We start from the raw sequence: 23,881 nt of genomic DNA, 5'->3' as shown, positions 1-23,881 counted from the left end.
TTTATTTATTTCTGTGTCCCTAATGCTTATGACAGTGTCTGAAACTTTTATATGGTGAGTGAACACATGAATATTTGCAAGGTCTCACCAGCCATGTTCTCTGACTCCATGTCCTGTCCCTCCTTGATTGTCCAATATCCTAGTGGCTGGGCCTCATACCCAGATAGAGGATATCAGGTTCATATCCATGAACTCTTAAATGGCACCTTTGGGTTCAGTTTTCCTTTCAAGACTCAAAAATATCCCAGAAACATTCAGAGTAGATCTTCTTTCTTCACTTTAAAGATGATGAAAATGATAATCAGAGGCATTAATTTGTGCCAAATGACTCAGGTGGTGACAGAGGAATGTAAGAGTAATATATTAGTTACCAAGGAATGCCATAACAAATTGCAAAAAACTCAGTGGGTTGAAACAACAGAAATTTATTCTTTATTCTAGAGGCCAAAGTCTGAAATTACAGTGTCCACAAGGTCTTACTCTCTTTGAGGCTCTAGGGGAGAATCCTTCCTTGCCTCTTCCAGCTTCCGGTGGCTCCAAACTTCCTTGGCTGTGGTGGTGTAGCTCCGGCCACAGCCTCTGTCTCCACATGGTCTTCCCCCCTGTGTCTCTATGCATCTGAGTCTGTCTCTTTTAAGGACACTTAATGGATTTAGAGCCCATCCTAATCCAGGATGATTTAAACTTGAGATCCTAAACTTAATTCTGCAAAGACCTTATTCCAAATAGGGTCACATTCTGAAGTTTGGGTAGAGACATCTCTTGGAGGTCACCATTCAGCACATTACAGGTGGGTGTCCCAGGGAAAATGTCTCCTGATTGAGCTCTTTTGCCTTGGGCCCTGATCTGTACTCCAAATCTTGTCCACATACTGGTTCCATGAGATGGTCACAGGTATTATGAAAAAGAAGGTTATAGGCAGATGAACTGAGGAACTCTGAGTTAATAAACAAAACTAGGCAGAAATTTTGCTGTAGGACTTCTTGGACTCTTTAATGTGCATTGTGAATCTGTCTCCATGAGAGGAAAAATTATGGCACAGTCTTTAATTCCTTTGCTCTGAAAATCTTTTTTTTTTTATTTTTATTAAAAGTTTTAAATTGATTTTAGAGAGAGAGAGAGGAAAGGAGAGAGGGAAACTGATTTGTTTTTACACTGATTTATTCATTCATTGGTTGATTCTTATATGTGCCCTGACTGGAGATCAAACCTGCAACCTTGGTATATTGAGACAGTGTTCTAACCAATCAAGATACCTAGCCAGGGCCCTGGAAATTCTTTAAAAAAATTTAATGGAGTTCTCACAGGGTGAGGCTGCCTGAAATATACATGGGAAGTGTTCCTCTTCTGTTTCTCCTCCTTTTTTCAGAGGGGGGCCAGCGACTTCATTCCTAGGAGATGTTCTCTCAGAAATGGTTCAGATCATCTAGAGAGGCTAAATCAATTGGCATGGAAAAGTTTGAATGAAAACTCCATCAACTGCGTAAATATCCCATATGACTGTCACAGTGATCTTGCATCCCCTAGTAGACCCTATTGAAAGTGTCAAGATATTTGCTAGGATCATGTCCTGTTAGGAATTGATTGCCTAGTGCACATGGGCCCATTCTCATTAGAGAGACAGAGATTCATAGAGTTTTAGAGTTCTAAGAGGGTCTTAGAAACATCTCTTCTAACCCAGTAATTTTACAAATAAGGAAACAGAAGGCCGGAGAGACAAAATAATACAGAATAAAATCTTCTGAGAGTCACACAATTAGTTGCAGAGCTGATGCTGGAATCTACATCAATTGATTTCCAGTCCAAGGCTCACTCTTCTACCCAAGGCCTCTTTCTAAATGTCATTTTAGAAGGAAAAAAATTTTACATTGACGATTCACTAGAAATTCAAAGATATTAGAGATTTTCTTATAAATAAACTTTTTGCCAAAAGTCATTTTTGCCTAAACTGTTGATTTTAGAAAATATTTCTGACATCTACTAATCTACTTTGCATTTTCATTTAAGTGGAGTTCATAGATGAAATTTATTTTTCTTTAATTACGCACAATTTTACAAAGGGTTAGGTCAATTGTCTGACCATCAGCCACCATTTCACGTCTGACAGTGGATTAAGTGTATACACAAACTGTATAGAAAAGAGATTAGCAATGTTTATAAAAGATGTCAAACCTTCACTGATTTTCTTCTGACATTTTAAGTGTGTGTGGGGAATGCTGTGAATAAGAATAAGGCAACGGAAGGTTTAGCAGTATCAGGAAAGACAGTCTAATTGAAGCAATTGGTTCTCTTTCAGTAAAACAGTTCCATGTGCTCTATATGGCATTTGTGCAATAATTTAGCAAACATTTACTATAGGGTATTGAGCTGAGTGTTCAGTGACCTCGTGAGATGCCCTAGAAATAATTGGTTTTTAAAAATAAATTCTGTATATGAGGTGGTTAAATAGCCACTGGGTAGGATTTTTGTAGGTTTTAATAAGCTGTAAGTGATAGAAGCTGCTGTCAGATAGGAACTTTGGTGTCTTTTTTTCATTAGGAAAGAGTAATTCTCCTAAAGGTCAAAGGCATGAGAGTGAATAAATAGCTTTCCCTGGATGCAGCTGGGAAAAGCCAGGTTGAACAGAATGCTTTTGCCCACCAGGAAGGGGTCTCGGAAGGTAAGACTGAGAAGCAATTTAGAGGCAAAAAGCTGACAATCTTTAATCCCTATAGCAGAGAGGTCGTTTCACTGCTACAGGCCTCTGAAATTCAGGACTAGGGTCCTGAATTTTAGGTGGTAATTGTTTTGTGGATCCTCTCCAGAACAGGGAGGGACCTCTGATTATAGCAACTTTTTGTCTGAAAGGCAAACAGTGGTGAACTGGTCTAGGAGAGGCGGAGGGTGGCCCAGAGCTACGGAGGTGCCCACTGGCCTTCAGGATACACCACACATGGAGGGTCCGCACATGGCATATACTATGGCCTGAGTCCACATCCCCTCTGCTGCCTTGCGCCACCTGTGACCGTCTGACTCTCAAATCACCTTCAGTTTCCTCTCCTGACTCCTGTGATTTGTCTCTTTCTCCAAAAGCAGGGTATGGCAGGGAAATAATACACTAATTAAGTGGTCTGTGTCCTTGGATTGAAGGAACTGAGGGTTTACTTTTTTTCTATCTCAGGGCCTTTTTTATTTTAGATTTTATTATTTATCTTTAGAGAGAGGGGAAGGGAAGGGGAAAGAGAGGGATACATCAACGTGTGGTTGCCTCTTGAGTGCCCTGAACTGGAGACCTGGCCCCCAACTGGGGACTTGGCCTACAACCCAGGCCTGTGCCCTGACTGGTATCACAGGGCCTTTGACCTTTCTGTCTATTATGTTTTTCCACCAGGTCTCAGCATGAATGTCTCTTCCTTAGAGAGATCCCCTTCTCCAGACCCCTTAGATGTCCCACAGCACTTTCTGGCATTCACTCTTTATCTCATTGCCTTGATCCATTCTCTTCAGGCTGTTATCTCTAACTGAAATAATCTTGGTTACTTATTTCCTTATGTGTGGTTGGCTCTGACTTCTTCTGCCAGACTGGCAGGCAGAGACACGATATCCCCAGTGCACCCAGTATAACCTATCACAGATTCATGAAGAGGGGTATTTTTTCACCCCAGGTTAAGAATTCCTGTACTAGAATATATCACTTAACCTTGGTTCACCATTTCAACTCTAGCACATGATACATAGTAAGTATTCTTTATGTATTTATAGAAGGAAGGAACAAAGGAGGGAAGGGGCATTCTTTGTGTCTGACACTGTTCTCAGAACAAGCTTGCTGAATGAATAAAGGAATGAATGAATGGATCCTGCAGGCAGGGCAGTGAGCTAGTCATTAATAAATGAGAGTAGTCCCTTCCTCCACCAGTTCTAATAGCGATTGTATATGTATCTTGGGTGAAGTCCTGAACCCATTGAGTGACTGCCCCATAGCTAACCCAGAATGCATACTTGAATGATGAGGTGCCTCTTTGGCTGAAAGAGACAACCCCCACAACTGTAATTTACCAGGTATGATGGGTCAGTGCTTTGAGATCACTATCAGACCGGGTTTCTCCTTGGGCTGCCTTGGGCTCCCTTTCTCAACAGCAAGGTCAGAGTTTTTGTGAGCTATTGCCCTTTCCTGCGATAGCACCTCTCAGTTCGAACCACCTCACCATCACCACCTGCCCTTGGCTAATCAGAATTGTACATATGACATCCAAGGGCAGGACCCTTTTCTGCTCTGTGGGAAGACAAGGCCTGTGGGACAGCGGGTTCACTAAGAATCTGGCTCTATCTTCTGACAGATTATTTAAGATGCTCATGAATACCAACTGGAAAGATCAGCACTAAGTGGATTATTTCTTTCATGGAGGCTTATACGTCTGCAGTCATTGACAGGACTTAAATGAAAACTCAGTGCCAACAGAGACAAAATCTAATTCATTATTCACTGCTTCAAAAAAAATTTCTAATATGTCAGCAACGCAGATGCCAACATGCATCTCTTGGTAGCAGACACTTAAAATTTTGGAATGCTTTCTAAGACATTTAAGGACAAATGAATATTCATGAAAGTGCTATAAAATGGATCTATTTTTGAATAGGGGAAAGATAAATAGATTGGGAAAACAAACAGAAACTAAATGTGGCTGTGAGAACTGGATGCTGTGCATGGGCCGGCTTTATTTTAATTGCACAGAGGGGTCCATCTTTCTATGTTATCATGCAGATCAAATAGTAAACATGCTCTGGCATTTCCCAACCACCGTACCCACAAGCTGACTGACTTGCTTAACATGAGTCAAGGTGGGAACTGATTATACCTTCCTTGGATCACAGCACCCTACAAGCAATGGTTTGGGGCCAGCCATGCTTGTCTATCCGTATAAGCATCTAAGTATCTTTCCTCTCTTTAGGATTGTGAGATATGTGCTTTATCAGATAAGACAGCCAAGGTAACGGAATATGGATTAAGTGATGGAAGAAAATGATTTCTCCTCTTCTTGAACTCCATAAAATTTCCAGCTTATTCTGCAACTGTGGCACTCAGTTGCCTTGTGGATTCAGGGTTCTCAGCCTTCATAGAGGGTCAGTGGCCACCTGTTCAGTGATTTCTCTAAATCTGTGGTTTTCTAAGCACACGCACCAGGCTCCACTCCAGGAGTTTATAAAAGCTTCCCAGGAGATTGCATTGAACAGCAGGGGTTTAGAACCACTGCTATAAATCCCTACCAACTGCTCTGGATGACTTTTGTGAAGATCTCTATAGATGGTTCTCAGTCTACTCTCCTTGTTCAAGAGATTAGCGGCTGTTCAGCCAGATGAGTATTTCTTCTTGATGTACTCAGAAAGATCAAACTTTTGGGAGACCAAGTGAGCATAAGTCTCCATATTTGAATGCAGAAAGCAATACTCATAGGTTAATTCTTTTTTAATGTTGATTTTGTTTATTATACATTATTTTAATGTGAAAAGCATACAACCACAGTATACAGTTTTTAGAAGAAAGTAAAAAAATCATCTACATCACTCAAACTCAACCACTGTTAAAATTTTACTATATTACCTTTTGGTCTTTTATATGCATTTAAACTTTTTATTTTTCAATGGCAATTGACATTCAATATTATTTTATTTAGTTTCAAGTGAACAGCATAGTGGTTACACAATTATATAATTTAAAAAGTGATACTCCTAATTCTAGTATCCACCTGGCACCATACATAGTTATTATAATATTATTGACTATATTCTTTTTAAAATATATTTTATTGATTATGCCATTACAGTTGTCCCATTCCCCCCCTTCCCTCCACCCTGCACACCCCTTCCCCACCATTCCCCCCTTTCATTCATGTCCATGTGTCACAAGTTCTTTAGATTCTGTATTTCCCATAGTATTCCTACCCTCCTCCCTGTCTATTGTCTACCTACTGTCTATGCTACTTATTCTCTGTACCTTCTCCCCTCTTCTCCTCCTTCCACTCCCCTGTTGCTAACCCTCCATGTGATCTCCATTTCTATGGTTCCATTCCTGATCTAGCTGTCCTCTTAGTTTGCTTTTGTTTTAGGTGTGGTTGTTAATAACTGTGAGTTTGCTGTCCTTTCACTGTTCATATTTTTCATCTTCTTTTTCTTATATAAGTCCCTTTAGCATTTCATATAATAAGGGCTTGGTGATGATGAACTCCTTGAACTTGACCTTATCTGAGAAGCACTTTATCTGTCCTTCCATTCTAAATGAAAGTTTTGCTGGATAAAGCAATCTTGGCTGTAGGTCTTTGGATTTCATGACTTGGAATACTTCTTTCCAGCCCCTTCTTGCCTGTAAGGTCTCTTTTGAGAAATCCGCTGACAGTCTGATGGGTACTCCTTTGTAGGTGACTGTCCCCTTATCTCTTGCTGCTTCTAGGATTCTCTCCTTCATTTTAGTCTTGGCTAATGTAATTATGATGTGCCTTGGTGTGTTCCTTCTTGGGTCCAACTTCTTTGGGACTCTCTGAGCTTCCTGGATTTCCTGGAAGTCTATTTCCTTTGCCAGACTGGGGAAGTTCTCCTTTATTATTTGTTCAAATAAGTTTTCCACTCGTGGCTGTTTCTTTCCCCCTTCTGGTACCCCTATAATTCAGATGTTGGAATGTTTAAAGATGTCCTGGAGGTTCCTAAGCCTCTCCTCATTTTTAAAAATTCTTGTTCCTTCCTTCTTTTGTTTGGTTGTTTCTTTCTTCCTTCTGGTCCACTCCCTTGATTTGAGTCCCAGTTTCCTTTCCATCACTATTGGTTTCCTGTGCATTTCCCTTCATATCAATTAGTTTAGCCTTCATATGTTCCTCTAATTTGTGGCTAAAATCAACCAATTCTGTGAGCATCCTGATCACCAGTGTTTTGAACTGTGCATCTGAAAGGCTGGCTATTTCTTGGTCACTTAGAATTATAGACTCTGGGGCTTTGAGCTTTTCTTGAGTCATAATGCTTGGTCTGTTCACACCTACTATGTTTGAGGGGTAGAGCCTTAGGTGTTCACCAGGGCCAGGTGACCCAGTTGCTAGGTTGTGATGCTGTATGTGGGGGTGGGGTCAGAGAGGGGAAAAAAATGGCGCTTTGTTCTGCTCTGCTCCCTCTCAGATTTCTCTCCCCTCTGTGCCTTCCCACAAGCAAATTGGGCCCCTCTGGTGCTGGTTCCTGGGTGTGTGGGCCCATATACTCTCCAGGACTCTGTGGGTCTCTCCAATGAACTCTCTGTGGGCCTGGGAGCCTCTCCCAGCCCCTGGACCCCGAGAAAGTCTTTCTAGTTGGTGCTTTCAGGCTCTAATTCCCCTCACTGGGGCCCTAGCCTGAGCCGTCTATCTCACTGTTCACTCCTTTGCTTGGTTTATCTGCATGCGAATGTGTAACAGCAGTCAGCCAGCCACCCCACACCTGGGATCCACCAACTGCCTCCGCCTCCGCTCCTGGGTCCTTCCGACCAAAAGATCTTTCCATTCCAACCCCACTCCGCTGCTGACTCCACCCCTCTTATCGGTCTGGATGAGTGGTTTGTTGTTGTCGGACTTCCTTCCGTGCAGTTCAATTTTCACTGTTTTGGCTGCGTTTTTCTTTCTAAAAGTTAGCTGTCTAAATTTAGTTGTGGGAGGGGGCACAGTATTTCCACCTATGCCTTCATCTTGGCCGGAAGTCTATTGACTATATTCTTTATGCTGTACTTTATATATCCATGACTATTTTGTAACTATTAATTTGTACCTCTCAATTCCTTCACTTTTTTTTACCCAATCCCCAACCCCCCTGCCATCAGGCAACCCTTACTTGCTTCTCTGTATCTATGAGTCTATTTCTGTTTTGTTTATCTTGTTCTTTAGATTCCACATATAAGTGAAATCATGTGGTATTTGTTGTTCTCTGATTGACTATTTTCACTATTTTCTCTGATTTATTTTTACTTAGTGTAATACAATCTAAGTCCATCCATGTTGTCACGGAAGGTAAGATTTTATTCTTTTTTTATGGCCAAATAATATCCCATGTATATATCAGTGACTTTCAACTGGTGTGCTACACGAATTTTTAAAACATACAGTACCTGGCTATTTAGTCACAGGCACTGAACTACCTTAAATTGTCAAATTTAAAAAATGACAGCAGCCAATACCACAATAGCTGCCCATTGTGAATGAATCAAACTTGACTATTGACTATGTACTTTTTGTCAAATCAGCAAAAAAGATATTCTTTGGTGTGCTGCAGAATTACAGTTAGTTTGTGTGTGCCATGAGGTGAAAAGGATTGAAAACCATTGGTATATATGTACACATCTTCTTTATCCACTTATCTATTATACAAATGGGATTATATAAAACTGAAAAGTTTTTGCGCCAACAAAGGAAGCCATCGAGAAAACAAAAAGACAATCTACTGAGTGGGAGAAGATATTCTCCAATGATGCATCTGATAAGGAGTTAATATTCAAAATTTATGGACTAATTCCAAGAGATTTTAAAATTCTAGCTTGCAGCAAAGGTGAGGATATTTTGTAAATTATTGGATTGTAGTCTGATTGCTTAACTAAGGACAGATTACAAGGCCTATGTTGTATTCCCAAAAGATTTCAGCAATTCAGTCTCCTCCTCTCTCCCTAGTCTTGTCCTGACTGTGCTCCACACCCAACCTGCCACCACACAGGGCAAGCAAGTTGTTCTCTGAAGAAGTCCTGAACATTTCTACCCCTTTTACTGGCTCCCATAGCTCTTCCTACATTCAATGCCTTTCTATTCATCTCCATCACTTGAAATATTACTCATCCTTAACGACCCAACTCGAATACTACCCATGAAGGTCTTTCTTCTGTCAATACCCGAATTGGCATCTTTTGCCAATGTGGTTTTACACTACTTTATAGTACTATTTTAGTCTTTTCCAAATTCTTATATAATGTTTCCCTATAGTTACTTCAAAAAATTTTACAGATTGAGCAAACCCTATAACATCCTCCTTTTAACCCACTTATTTGGGTAGCATTGAGATTTATGTTAAGATTGTAGTTTATCTGTCTTTCTCCCATCTGAGTACAGTGACTTCAATGGTTAAAGCCCAGTTTCTTTCCTACAATTACTATTTGTGGAATTAAAAAAAATTGCTTCAGTATTCTCTAGCACAGTCTAAGGTTCACTATGGCTTATTTAATGGATATTTAGCTGTGTCCAATCCACTTGCTCAGAATAGCTCACAAGTGGCTGCTAAGTCTTGGTAAGAAGATTAATATCTAACCCAGTGGTTCTTAGCTAGCCAGTCCACTCCTGAGAGGGCTTTGAGTATATGTGGTAATCACAAAGACTCAGAAATGTTACATGCTTTGCAATGTGTAGGAAGGCCCTTATAAAGAGAGTTGTGACATTCAAAATACCATTTATTCCCCACCCCAAACCCCATCGTGGTAGATTCTAACCAATTCACATTACAAAATACTTTAAAAAACAACGACAACAATAATTTGGTTTGGAGGAAAGAGGGAAGCTCCTAAAACTCACTCTGAAATCACATGCAGTATGTCCTAGATGCATAATCAGATAGGCAAAGCTGACTAAGTTAGATGATACCTGGCTGGTGAAACAGGAATTCTCACATTATGTATGTGAGAATGTAATATGATATAACCATGATAATGGTTACAGCATGATATAGCCTTTTTCAGGACTACCATACTTACAAATATTTAAAATGCACATTCCTTTTGACCTAGCAATTTCACTGTAGAAATTTCTCCTGTGGATATGTTTATACAAAGACTCAAAGTTGCATGAGCAGGAGTGTTCATTACAACATTGGCTGGCATCACAAAAAGTGAAAACAACCTGTATGCCCATCAATAGAAGTATGGTTAAATAAGCAGTGGGTACATTCATATCACAGTATGTGGCCTTATGGAACGACTACCAAGACATATTAGGCAGAAAAAAAGTGAAAACAGTATGCATGATATGATCCATTTTTCTTTAGGGTATATAAATTCCACATGTATATACATAGGTAATTGTTACTTGGTTCTGGTATGAACCAATTTCAGTTACCATGAATTAAATAACACCAGTTGCACATCAACATGGTTCCAATATGAGTTACTATAGAAGAGTAATTATGAGTCACTGCATAAAGTACAAACTTTCACTGCTGCCTCTTCGGTCCACAGATCACTACGTAAGTAATAGATGCACACCATGATCACTGACTGCTCACTAAGGCTTCTTTCTTCACTGTCGGTGACTGGTCACTGTGCATTTGTTATTCAGTTCACAGATGGACAGCAAAGCCACTAGTTCTTTGCCTCTTGGTATCCCAGCGATAGATCTACATTTTGCGAAAATGAGTGATCCAAAGAGGGAATTAGGTGCGGCAAAGAAAAGGTGAGTGGCAACACTGGAAGATGAATTTGAATGGCACTACATGGAGAGAGAAGAAATAGCTGACCCCGGACGGGGCTGTTGGCACTGCCGCCACGTAGGAGACCAGAGACCTGCAGCAGGAGGCACTGAGTGAAGGCCACTCACCAACCTCAGCGACTGGTTGTGAGGAAAAAGGTGGTGTCTTAGAGGAAGTGACACCAGAAAAATAATTCACATAAAAGAACTCTTCAAATTATTTCATGATATTGAAAGCATCAGGGATAAAATGTTGTCAACCAATCCAAATTTAGAAAGATGCCAATTTGACAAGGCATAGAAAAGAGACTTTCTTAATATCATAAGTTATATGACAAAAAGAGGGAAAACATTCTTACTACATTTTTTTTTACAAAGAAACATAATACTTCAATTCTCAATGTTTCTAAATAAACAGTAGTTTTGCTATTTTTGTTTTCTCCTACCTTAATAAACCTCTGTTGTGGACCACCCTGCCTGGTTCTAGGAATTGTAACTGTACCCCCTGTAGCTAAGGATGAGTCAGTGACCTTTGGAATTCGAGCAAACGGAGACAAAGCTTGTCTCTGGTAGCAAATGCTGCCTCAGTTTCCTCCCTGTCCCCAAAGTATGGTTGGAAGTCCTTGACGGGTACCACCCCTCAGAGGAGAGGCAACCTAGGCCAGACACAATCACTTGGGAGGCCATCATGGAAGGATTCTGGGGGCTACAACAAAGAGCAATGGACTCTGCCCGTCCCCCGCCCCGCCCCAGCTTTGAGATAGCCTGAGTCCCCATGTCCTCTGGGAGAAGTGCTTCCTGGCTCTAATCCACTTAAGCCTGAATACCTGATGGAGAGGGGTGCAGCTCCATGCCTTGCTAGAGCATGTCCTGGGGAAAAATCTAGCATCACAAAGACTTCCTGAAAAACCTGTGAAATCTGCTTTGCTAAGAGTGCTTTCATTCATATGTTAAGGGTTCGAGCAGGAAAACCTAAAACTCTGTTCCTGACAGACTCGGACTAATGCTAAACCCTCAGATTTCTCTGAAATGTTATCTACTGTTTGATCCCTGCCACCCTGTATTCCTGTGTATTACAACCCAAGAAAATCCCTGGGAGGAAGGGGCTCGAGGCCTTTTTCCCCTGAGAAACTGGCCACTGCTCAAGGCCTTTTTCCTCTGGGAAACTGGCCACCTCTCCTCCCCAAGCAGATGACATCATGTCTCTGTCATGTTTACTCTCATCCGTGGCACATGGGGGGACTTGCGAGGAAAGTTGCCCCATGAACTTTCATAAAAGAGTTTTTAATATTTTAACAAAAAATGTGAAACAATTGTAATTTTTCTCGTTTTTAAGATCACTTTGTGCACTGGCCTGGTGGCACAGTTGTTTGGAGCATCCTCCCGAACACCCAAAAAGTTGCAATTGGATCCCCTGTTGGGCCCAAACCTGAGGCAACCAATCTGTGTTTCTCTCCCTTTCTCCCTCTCTTCCCCTTCCTTTCTCTCTAAAATTAAAAATAGATGGTGCCCTGCACCTGATGTCCTGCCCTCTCCCCACCCACAGCCCTCCAGCAGGTAGCTTGGCGCTGATCTAGGGCCAGGGGTGTGAGTGATTTGTCTGCGGGGGCGAAGGGAACGCCTCCCGCAGCCACAGAGGAACCTGGACCCCAGTGTCTTGGGGTCTCTGCTCACCCTTTCTGGTCCCTATTGCCACCGCCTGCTCTCTGCCGGAGAGGCGACCCATGACCCGAGATGAGTGCAAACAAGGACCAGGAGGTGGAACTGGAAGCACTACGACATTCTATATATGAAGGAGATGAAAGTTTCCAGGGATTAAGTGGTTTCATTTCAATATAGGATAGGTGAAAGTGGTGATCCCAAAGCCTTCTTCAAATAGATTTCCTGGGCAGAAACATATCCCCAAACAACTCCAATTATATCTATTAATGCTTTTTAAAACAATGCCATAGCCTCAGTGGTTAAGCAGAGCAGATTAGTGAAGTTACAGGGAGCAGTGGAAGTTGGTCTCAGCAGCGCTATGACCCACACGTTGTTTGAATATGCCAAGGCCATAAAAAGCAGTTCATGGAGAACTGGCATCCTGTTACTTCTACGACATCCATAAACAATATCATCGTAGCTGAAACTCCTAATATAGCCTCATCACGGAAGAAAAAAGAAAAAGAGAATAACTTTTAAAAGCCCAGAAATGTAGGCTGGCAGATAAAACAGATCACAAAGGAAAACTTCCTTAAGGATGGAACTGGGTTGATGCGGTGAAGCATTTAAGCAAAACTGGCTCTAAAGATGATGAATAGCACTTGGAATGGAAACAAGGGAAGCGCATCCTTGGAAAAGTAAGTTGGGTTCAAATATTTTGTTACCCTTTTCTGGTATTGAGGTGGCTTTTTATAAAACAATATTTTTGTATGTTTCTTATGTAAAAATGTTTTAAGCTGAAAGTTAATGAAGAGACTTGGTTGTATTATATTATTTTCACAAACTTGCCTTATTATAATACAAGGTGAAAATGTTTAGTATACTTTGGGAGCCTTTTGAGCTTTGTCAGTAGACAAATACAGAGAATAATAAGTAATCAGTGTTAATTTATATGATCTTACTCTAGTGGATGTGATCATTTTTTTAAGAAGTATGTAGCCTTTTCAAAATCTCCTGCCCCAGGGGAATAGAATATGAATGAACAGTTATTCCACAGCATAGTCCATACTAACAGGCTTTTCATCTTTAAAAAGTGTTAGTCTCTTCTTTCTCTTAATTACTGAGGCTAAATTGCTTCAGAGAAATTTAACTACTGATATTTGAGCTTTACACATACTGTTCTTTATAGTTTCTTTCTATTTTCAAGGGTGAACGGCTTCTCTTAAATAAGCGAATATTTATGTATGATTTTGGTTTGGGTCACAATGTTCAATCATGAAAGCCCATGCTTCCCATGGTGCATGGACTAGGAGAAAAACAAATCTGCTGAGTACACTAGAAAACATCTGAACAGAAATGCTGGTTCCTATTGAAAAGATCTCTCTTCACTGCATGTACCAAGATGGTAGTAAAAAATGCCTGAATATTTAATTTATCTGTTGTTGGAGACAACAGTTTTAATAAATTTCTACTTATCTGCAAAAAAAATAAAATAAATAAAAATATATTGTCAGGTGAGGATTTTTTTAAAAGTGAAAAAAATCACTTTGCATAGTTTCAGTTTGCACAGTTATTTTTACAGTCCAGAACTACTGTGCAAAGCAGGGAAAACCTGCACATATAAAATACAAATATATATGTGTGTATATATATATATATATATATATATGTATTTTTTAAAGTGAAAGTATACATGAGGGATCATTAACAGTGGTTACTTCTGAGGAGTGGGGCTGAGGTAGAGCGGTAGCAAAGGAACATCTTATTTTCATTTTACACCCTTCAGAGTTGTTTGACTGTTTTTCATTTTGGAGGTATTATTAATGTAAACTGTAATTAATCAAAATACATATAAAGACAAAGATAAGTTAATAAAACATTGGATTTGTGATTTTTATTTTTCCCCCCTGCTTGGGGAGGTAACTCAGACCTTTCACTGAGAATGTCAGAAGAATTCATGGCACCAAAAAGGGTAAAGTCCATTGCTGTACAGTCACATTTATCCTATTCTCAAGCGGAAAGATTGCAAAATGTGCAGTTTCTTCAGATGTGAATGTGATCTGAGTTACTGATTTCATTTGCCTGTGGGAAGAATTGGCCTGGGAACAAGTCCAGTTGATGGTGATGTTCAAGTTTGATTTGCAAACAGATGTCCTAAACAAAATGCTTCCGAAGTGTCTGGTGGCTGAGAATGCATCTGTTTAGATGGCTACAGGGTAGAAGCAAAGTGTGACCTTTTGCATAACCATGAAAGTTTACTGCCTACCAAACAAATGCCAAATACATGGCAAAATAACATTTGGGGAAATAATGTTGAGGTTACTGATGTATTTACCCTACTGAGGCCTAGATACTCATAGATCGAAGGATCCCACCAGGAGCAGGCTAAGGATTTAACCATGGATGCAGGATGGGAAACCAAGATTTAGTGAGAGAAAGTACATGGAGTGCAAATATCCTGACAAATGCCTAAATCCGCATAAACAATAAGTTTCCATTTTCTGTCACACTCCCTGAGTCCTCCTGGAGAGATGAACAGTTCCATCAGAAAAGGTAAGCTTATTCTAACTAGAAAAGGCTAGTGCAGATCGAGGGACATAAATGACCAGGTAATCCTGAAGCATGCAGAATGTAAGCCATCAGTCAGCATTTTATGTGTATATCTTATATAACAACTAAAACCATTCTATGATTGTTTTTATCATGCCAGTACTCTTAATTCAACATCTAAAGTCCAACTGAGTTCAAGAAGATTCACTAGCTTGCACATTACCACAAAGAGAGTAATTGGTAGAGCTAGGACTTGAACTCTAATTCTTGAAGCTGGGCACATACCAGCCAAGCTACCTGTTTTCCAAGTGCTTAAAAATGCCTTTGGGGACTTCCGGTCAGGATGGCAGCATAGGTAAACATGCCTCACCTCCTCACACAAACACATCAAAATTACAACTAAACTATAGAACAACCATGACTCAGAACCAGGAGAAATAGAGCTGAATGGAAGTCCGACAACTATGGAATTAAACCACTTCTATCCAGACTGGCAGAAGGAGTGGACACGCAGAATGGGCTAGTCCCGTATACATGTGTGGTGGATAAAAATCCAGGAGGGATATCTTGGGAGTGAGGAATCCCAGCTCCACACCAAGACCTCCAGCCCAGGGTGTCAGTGCCAGAAAGATAAGTTCCCATAACTTCTGGCTGAAAAAACAAGCAGGATTGAGTCAGTGGAAGAAACTTCTGGAATCCCAAGCAGTTTCTCTTCAAGAACTCGCAGACGAACTTACTCAGACTCACTCCCTCTGAGCTCCAGCCCCAGAGTAGCAGCTTGAAAGGCACCAGTTGTATACAGGAAGGAACTGGCATCAAGGCAAGAGCTGGGGGACAGCTTTTTCCCAGTTGGAAAGGCTGGCAGAGTCTCGGAGCCAGCAGGCAGGTGCCATGATCGATACTCAATCAACCTGGCTAACACTGTTTGCCCCACCCTAGAGATCCCCTGAGGCTCTGTCCCACCCAACGGACAGCTGTTAACAGTAGCTTTTTTATATGAATGGTTGGTCTTGGCTCATGCTTCACAACTTTCTAAATCTTTTTAACCAAGCAACAGCTGGAGTTAGCCCCATGCCCCTTATCTCTTGCTAAGTGGTCTCAGGCTTGGAACTAATGCCAGCCAGCCTTGGTTCACAACTTGGCTTTGCCTGGGAATGTCCAAGCCCAGCACAAGTAGCAGCCATCTCAGATTGCTCTGTAGCTCAGGCAGTGTGGCCCTGAGCATAGCACAGGTGAGGGCTGACCTTGACCTGCATCACACAGGAAACCCCAGGGCCAGCGTACCTAGTGGACAGCTACAGACCATGTCAGAGCAGCACCATTCTGCCCCTGCACAGGTGATCCTCCATGGAGGGCAGAAGTTGGTGGTCAGTGGTCACAGCTTATCCTTGCAATCGACTGGCTTGCGTAAATCCCTCCCACTGACCTGCCAAAAGCAATCAGGGCTCCACTACACTGCAGGAGAAGGGTGTACTCAGCCCACATGAAGGGTACACATCAAATACCCAGCTTGTGTGATAGGGGAGGCTGTGCTACAGGACACCTACTACATTAGGCCATTATTCCGAGACAGGGAGTCATAACAGCTCTACTGTTATAGAACAGACAGGGGTGGGGGATGAACAATATACTGTTACTGAAAGTTCCCCCCCTTTTCTCCAGCAGTTATCCCCCATACTAGATTTGCTTTGCCCACCACCAAAGGAAAGACGTCTCTCAATGCCAGAAATTGGTGAAAAGGAAAGAAATTATTTATTTAAAAGTTATACAAACTTAGAGTAATGACTTAACATCTTCATTAAAATACTAAAGTTCTTTAGAATACCCACAAATACACCCGGTCCTTCCTTCTCCCCTTTGCCCAGTCTGGGGTTCTGTATCTCAGGAAAAGAAGTAGAAGTCTGTGATGTAGCCTCCTGTCACCATCAGCTGTGTCACCACCACAATCTCCAATTAATCCAAAGCCATGTGGCAGCCTCTCATGGCCCACCAGCAAGAGTACTTTCACTCCTCTTCTTCTAGGCAAAGTGTCTCCTGCTTCCTAAGCCACATGGCAAAAGGGAGCAACTTAAAGCTGTGTGGTCCTGACCTGGTATGGCTGCGGAGCCTGGTTCAAATTCCCGTACCAGTCTTCCTCTGCAGCCCCATTTCTGACTCCTCCTATAATCAGTTATACCTGCCAGTATTCCTGTATTCTTCCAGCTTTACTGGGCTGCCATAGTAAGTTCAGTTAGGCATGGCCCCATGGCAAGGAGCCAGTTATCTCCAAGCTTTTACATAGGTGCTGCAACCAGAGGGATTTGCTTCCACCTTATATCTTGGATTGAAGTCACTCTTATCCCCCAGCTCAAAGCATGGCCACAGCTATTTAACATATCTATGAAACTAGTTAAAGGCTATAGATATGTTAAATGACCATGCCAGAGGTTAGCTGCAAAGCTGTTGCTATGCAAAACAGCTCTCAATGGCCCTGCTCCATGTGTCCCATCCCCCAGCTCAGACTGGTGGGGGTGAGGATATCATATATATTTTTCTCTAATATTTTCTTAACATTCTGAGTTCTGGACCCCATTACAAATCTCTATTTGCCCCCCCCAACCTTGGCTGTATCCTGTTACATAGGATATAGGTAACGTATTAGGTAACATATTTTGTTACCTAATACATAGGAACAAGAGGGGGGGGGGTGGGGAGGAAGGGTGGTTGCCAAAACGAGGAGACAAAGAAACATGGCCCAAAAACTCCAGAAAAAGAACAAAACACAATGGAGATAAGCAATCTGTCAGATACAGTGTCCAAAACACTGCTTATAAGAAAGCTCAAGGAACTCAGGACCTCAACAACATAAAAAAGATCCAGTCACAAACGAAAAATACATTAATTGAAATAAAGAACAATTTACAGGAAACAACAGCAAAGTGAATAAAGCAGAAAATCAGATCAAAGATTTGGAACATAAGAAGACAAAAAGCAACCAACCAGAACAACAAGAAGAAAAGAGAATCCAAAAAAATGAGGATAGTATAAGCAGTCTCTGGGACAACATCAAGAGGCTCAACATTCGCATCATAGACATGATAGAAAAAGAAGAGAAAGAGCAAGAAATTGGAACTGTATTTGAAAAAGTAATGAAATAAAACTTCCCTAGTTTGGTGAAGGAAATAGATATGCAAGTCCAGGAAACAGAGAGAGTCCCAAACAAGATGTATGCAAACAAACTAAGCAAACAAGAACAGAGACAGAATCATGGATACAGAGAGTGTTTTGATGGTTGCCAGATAGGAGAGAGTTCTGGGGGAATGAGTGAAGAGGTGAGTGGATTAAGAAGTACAAATTGGTAGTTACAGAATAGCCCTGGGGATATAAAGTACAGTATAGGAAATAGTGTAGCCAAAGAATATATATGCATGACCCATGGACATGAACAGTGGTGTGGGATTGCCTGAGGGAGTGGGGGTGCTGGGTTGGAGGGGGGGCAAAAGGGAGAAAATTCAGGACGACTGAAATAGCGTAATCAATAAAATATAAATAAATAAATAAATTTTTAAAAGAAAATACCTTTGTGATATACAGTAGTCTCCCTGTATTCACAGGACATATGTTTCAAGACCTTTAAGGTGATGCCTAGAACTGCAGATACTACTGAACCTATATAAACTGTTTTTTCCCCATATACACATATGTATAATAAAGTTTAATTTATAAATTAGGCCCAGTAAGAGATTAAGAACTATAACTAACAATAGAGTGTTTATAACAATATAGTGTCATAAAAGTTATGTGAATGTGATCACCCTCTCTCAAAATATATTGTACTACACTCACCTTTTTGTTTAAAGGAAACACTTTATGACTTCTCTTTGGCATATCCTACTTACCAGCATCACTACCCTTATGATTTGGCATCATTATTAAGTAAAATAAGGGTTACTAGAACATAAGCACTGAGATATCCCAACAGTCATTCTGTAATCTACGGGGCTAGTAAATGACTCACGGGCAGGGAGTATATACAGTGAGGATAAACTGGACAAAGGGATGATTCATGCCATGGTGAGGTGGAGCAGGATGGTAGGAGATTTCATTAAGCTACTCAGAATGGTGCACAATTTAAAATACTTTTTTTATTTATGGAATTTTTCATTTAATTTTTTTGGTCCCAGGTTGACCAGGGTAACTGAAACCATGGAAAGTAAAACTGTAAAGGAGTCTGGGGAATAGAAACTAATTTTGGGCTCAGGAGGAAAGGTAAAAGGATTTGGTGAAGAGCCAGGCAGTGTCTACTATACTTGTGTTCTTCTTTAGTTGTCAGAATTTAAGTACAGCACAGAGAATATAGTCAACAATAGGCTAATGTGATAACTATATAGATTGACAGGTGGTAACTAGACATTGTGGTGGTCACATTGTAAGGTAGATAAATGTTGAATTACTATGTTGTACACCTGAAACTAATACAATATTGTACATCAACTATACTTTAAATTTTAAAAAGAATTTATGTACAAATAAACAAATATTGTTACCTACTAAGTGCCAAATACCTTGCCAGGTTCTAGAATGTGAAGATGAATGACTGGATCCATCTCCCCAAGTTAGTAGGGGAATAAACAGGGATACACACACATAAAGTGATATTGATGGCATTCTTATATAGATAACTGTTCTGGGCATTTGGCTGTTAGATTGCATTTATGTACATAGGGATACTCTCTAATTCAGAATTACTGATTTGGCTGGTTTTGAGTCCCTAGAATTGTATCTGATGCAGGATATAAACTAAGATGCCAGCCTAGGGTAGGTTTTTTCTTCCTTAAAAAGTTGGTTAAAGGAACCCATCCGTAGGCTCTCTAACACAAAACACAAAAGCCACATTGTTCGTCTCCTGCAACTTCCTTTCACATTGTCAAGCTCTGATTTGGAATTGGAGAGTTAACATTCCACCTTGTCAGGCCTGAAGGACTGCTTCTTGGAAAAGCTCCACATAACCTTTAGGCCAGCCACTGTGTGGGTGGTATGATGAGCAAGATAGTCTCAGAAGGTCACTGAGGACAGGGATGCTGTTTACAGACTTAGGCAATTTTATTAGAGGAGTTGACAACCCTCACCCTTGGTACCTTTATGTAGATTTGGGTGCCATCTCTTAAAATAAGTATCTTTTTTTTGAGAGAGAGAGAAAGAAACATCTATTTGTTTTTCCACATATTCATGCATTCATTGGTTGATTCTTGTATGTGCCCTGATCCAGGTTCGAACCCACAACCTTGGTGTATCACTACAATGCTCTGACCAACTGTGCTACCTGGCCAGGGCTTAAAAATAAGTATTTTCTATGTGTAAAGCTCATTTGGTATTAGACCAACTTATTTTATCTATACCACTTAGGACCATAAATAAGCCAAGATGTTAAATGGCATTTTTAACAGAAAACATTAAAAAAATTATTAGCTTTTTATGAGAAAGCACTTCAAAAGCTCATAGAAGAAAATTGCTGATAAAAAGGCAGATATTTCAGTTGATGGTGTTTTAAGCTGATTGACTATAGATTATTTCTTTGGGAACATGAGCTGTGTGTTTCTGTTCTATTCTCCTTACAGTAGAACATACAACACCATAAATAAGAAAAATAGAGATTTTCAAAAAATGAGGTCAAGTAGAAAATCAAATGGGAAGAGGAGATGAAAAGGAAAACTGATGTGTCACTAACTATGAAGTCAGTGGTTTTCAACATGAATATACCAAATATACTTTTAGGGAATGTTAGTTTTCTAAAAGCATTTAACAATTTTGCATATTGCTTTTTTGTGGTTGTTTATAAAAGTAATATAAGAACATACAGATAACCACTCAGTACTGCTATGAGGTTTTTATCCTTAGGATTGTGTTCATGTTTACAGTTGGATGGTCATAGGGACTAATGAGAAAAACACAGAGAGATCTAAAATCTAAATGATGTGCTTCTACCAAATGATGCCCAAATGTCCTTACAATACATCATATGAATGAAAGTTTCGCAGTAATTTAAACACAGAAAAATCAGTGAGAATTCACTCATCACACCACACACTGTAGTAATAGGATGGGGCTCAAGAGAACACTGTGAGTGGTGATCAGTTTTGACATTATTACTTTCTGTCATGTTCAGTAATGCCATTAAAATGAATTGCACTAGTTTACTGTAACTGAACACCAGTCTGGCTGCCCACGACATCAAAAGCCTATCCTCAAGAGGCAGGTGATGACATAAAGAAAAGTGGTTTTATTCAGGTGCTGCCAACCTGCCATATGGGAGACTCTCATAGGCCATCTAAACATCTCAGTGCAGGCAGGAGATTTTATAAGGAGAGAGAGGGACAGGGAGGACGAAGAGATCGGGGCAGTGGCTATGGATGGGCTGGCAGTGTCTGAGGTGGTCCTGATACGGATCTTTAATGGCAGCACCTGGAACTGGTCAGTGCCAGCCAAATTCCTGCAGTTGGGCAATCTGCGTCACCTGTAGTCATGGTCAAGGCCAGTTCTTGTACAAGCAGGAACTGGAACTGCTGGCATTTGCAATGTGCTTACAAAGAAACTGTTAATGTGTGAGTTCTTTCTATCAGTTTGTTAGTACATCTTAATCTAATTCCATTTCATGGTAAGTCAAGGTAGTATAAAGTTTTGATTCCTTCTTAGATTACCATTTTGTTTGCATTAAATTTTTTATACTTGTTTTGGTTCTTCAATTGTAAGAGGGCTATAAACAAAGAATGTATAACTCTTTTTGGCTCATACACAATTTAAGAAAAAACTGAAGCATTCATGAGCATTATGCCTCAAATAATGACTACTGCTCTGCCACTGAAGTCTGCATTGACTTTTCTGGTGGCCAAAACTAAAAGAAAAGGAAACTTGATTAGCTAAAGATTCATGTTATCTCTAAAATAAAAAAATGCCACATTTACTCCGGAGAAGTAGCTTTGCGGCTAGTTGAACATGAGCAAAATTTCCCCAAGGAGAACCTAAAAAGTTAATACTCAGCAGTGGAAGGTTAATGTTTATAGCAACATCCCAGATAAATGAAATGGCCAGTTTAACACCATTATTTCTATAGCATCCTTCCATGCAAGACAAAGAGTGCATGCCAATTAAAATAACTTTGTGGTGGACAACTAATTCAAACAAAATTATAACTGGTTCATGTGAAATCCTTATGAATTTTTCAAATCATAATTTCAACATATTCATAAATTCCTATATAAAATTGAAATCTTTTAAAAAAATTTTTTATTTATGTAGTTTTAGAGAGAGGGGAAGGGAGGGAGGAAGAGAGAACATCAATGTGTGGTTGCCTTTCACATGGCCCCCACTAGGGACCAGGCCCACAACCCAGGCATGTGCCCTGACTGGGGATCAACCGGGGACCCTTTGATCTGCAGCCCATGCTCAATCCACTGAACTACACCAGCCAGGGCTAAACTTGAAATCTTAATGTTTTATTTTTATAATTCACTCTTACATTTTGTCCCACAACTGTAACTGAGACAATAAGGTTACCTTTTCGACCTATCTCTGTGCTAAAGAGAGAAGGCAACCTTTTCTCTGTCATTCTAGCTTCCTCTTAATAACTGAAAAAAAAATTAACTATGCAGAACTTAGTTTTTCAAATGAAAATACATGGAGTTTTCGGGAAATTATTCCTGTTTTTATGCATACTGTCAAAAAAGAGACTGAAAGTCATTGATTGTGGTGGCATTTGGGGATGGAGGAACTCCCCAGCAGTCGTGCCTGAAATTAGAACCAGCCCCAAACAAGCATACTCTTGCACAGGCTTCCAGATTCGTTTTTTCCTGTGGCCCACGTATTTTTCTTTTCCTATCTTTGTGTTTTCTTACTGTTTCAATTTTATCATATCTATAGTTTATAACTTATTATTTCTTCCTTTCTTGTTTTAACTTATGTTTAGTAATTCCCCAACCAAATGACTGTTTGCAGCTAGAAGTATAATTAATTCTGTTCAAATTACTAGAATCTTCAGTGTTTCTCCTAATGATCTTTGCTTATGATGTGGTGCTGTGACGATAATGCTCACTGTATATGCCCCATAATGATCCCATTACACAAGTAAGCATGTCCACTGATAAGAAATGACTGAGGAGACCTGCTGCAACCATGACAAGGGCAAATCGAGCCATAGGTATATTAGAAGATAAATTGATATTTGTATTTTAGTTTGGAGATAATTTGTAAGGATACTTTTGATAACATACTCAATATGTGATACTAATATCTACATTCCTGTCTAAGCCAAAATTTGCAGACATCATCCTGATGTCTCCATCTCTGTCACATATGCCATCGATCAAGCCCTACTGAACTTAAGCCCCTGAATAGCTCCACCCTTTGCTTCCCTATCCTTACTGCTATTATCCTAGTTCGGGCCTGTGTCATCTCTCACCCATATTATTTCAACTGCCTTCTAACTCTTCTCCATCATTCTCCTCATGTCCTCCCTTCAATCCGGTACTTCACAGAGGAGCCTTCCTTCTCAAACACGAATGTGGTCATGTCCCTCCTGTGCTTAAATACTTCAGTGGCACTCCTTGTCCTCAAACTCCTTATTTGGTTTTTAAGGTTCTTTATAACAGAAATCCCACTTGCTTCTGGGTCTTTTCTCATCCCATTGCCCATCCTTCCTTCTCTCCACTCTACTCCAGCCTCCCCCATTCTGCTCTGGTCACACAGAATTTCTTTCTGTTCCTTGAATCTGCCACATGGTCTCTCACCTCTGACTTTCACACTTTGTTTGTTCTACTCAAATACTCTTCTCTCCATCTTTTCCTACAGGTTTCAACTAGAGTGTCTTGCCTCAAAGTAAACTCAACTTCATGCCCAACAATGAATTAGATACCTTCCGATGGATGCTCAGAGCATCCTGCATTAATGCCACTAGCACACACCACACCATGTTGTCAAATTACTTGTCAGCGCTGACCTTAAAATGTGGGCTGCTTGAAGAAAGGGCAAAGGCCTCAAGAAAAAATTTTTTTCTGATATATATGTATATATATTATACACACACATATATATTATATGTGTAATATATATAATCATACATATTGTGCATGAGATAGATTCTGAGGATGTGGTAACTAATTTACACATGGCATTGTGGTTATAAAAGAAAGGCAGCATTGTATAGGGGAAAGAACAGACCAGGGCTTGATCCTACCCCTGCCTCCTGACCAGTTACGAGAACTTGGACAAGCTATTTAATCTTCCCAAGTCTT

The 23,881-nt window shown here is 40.3% G+C and overlaps 1 pseudogene; it reads left to right on the top strand.

Annotated features, from left to right (window-relative positions):
- Window positions 1-12,063: 12,063 nt before the first annotated feature.
- LOC118997864 (RWD domain-containing protein 4-like) lies at window positions 12,064-12,805 on the top strand (annotated as a pseudogene).
- Window positions 12,806-23,881: the final 11,076 nt, after the last annotated feature.

Source organism: Sturnira hondurensis, unplaced genomic scaffold, assembly GCF_014824575.4.
Source record: "Sturnira hondurensis isolate 20B ecotype Veracruz unplaced genomic scaffold, ASM1482457v3 Scaffold0013515, whole genome shotgun sequence".
Lineage (NCBI taxonomy): Eukaryota > Metazoa > Chordata > Mammalia > Chiroptera > Phyllostomidae > Sturnira > Sturnira hondurensis.
Note: the sequence above shows the minus strand (reverse complement) of the source record. Positions and strands in the feature narration are given on the sequence as shown.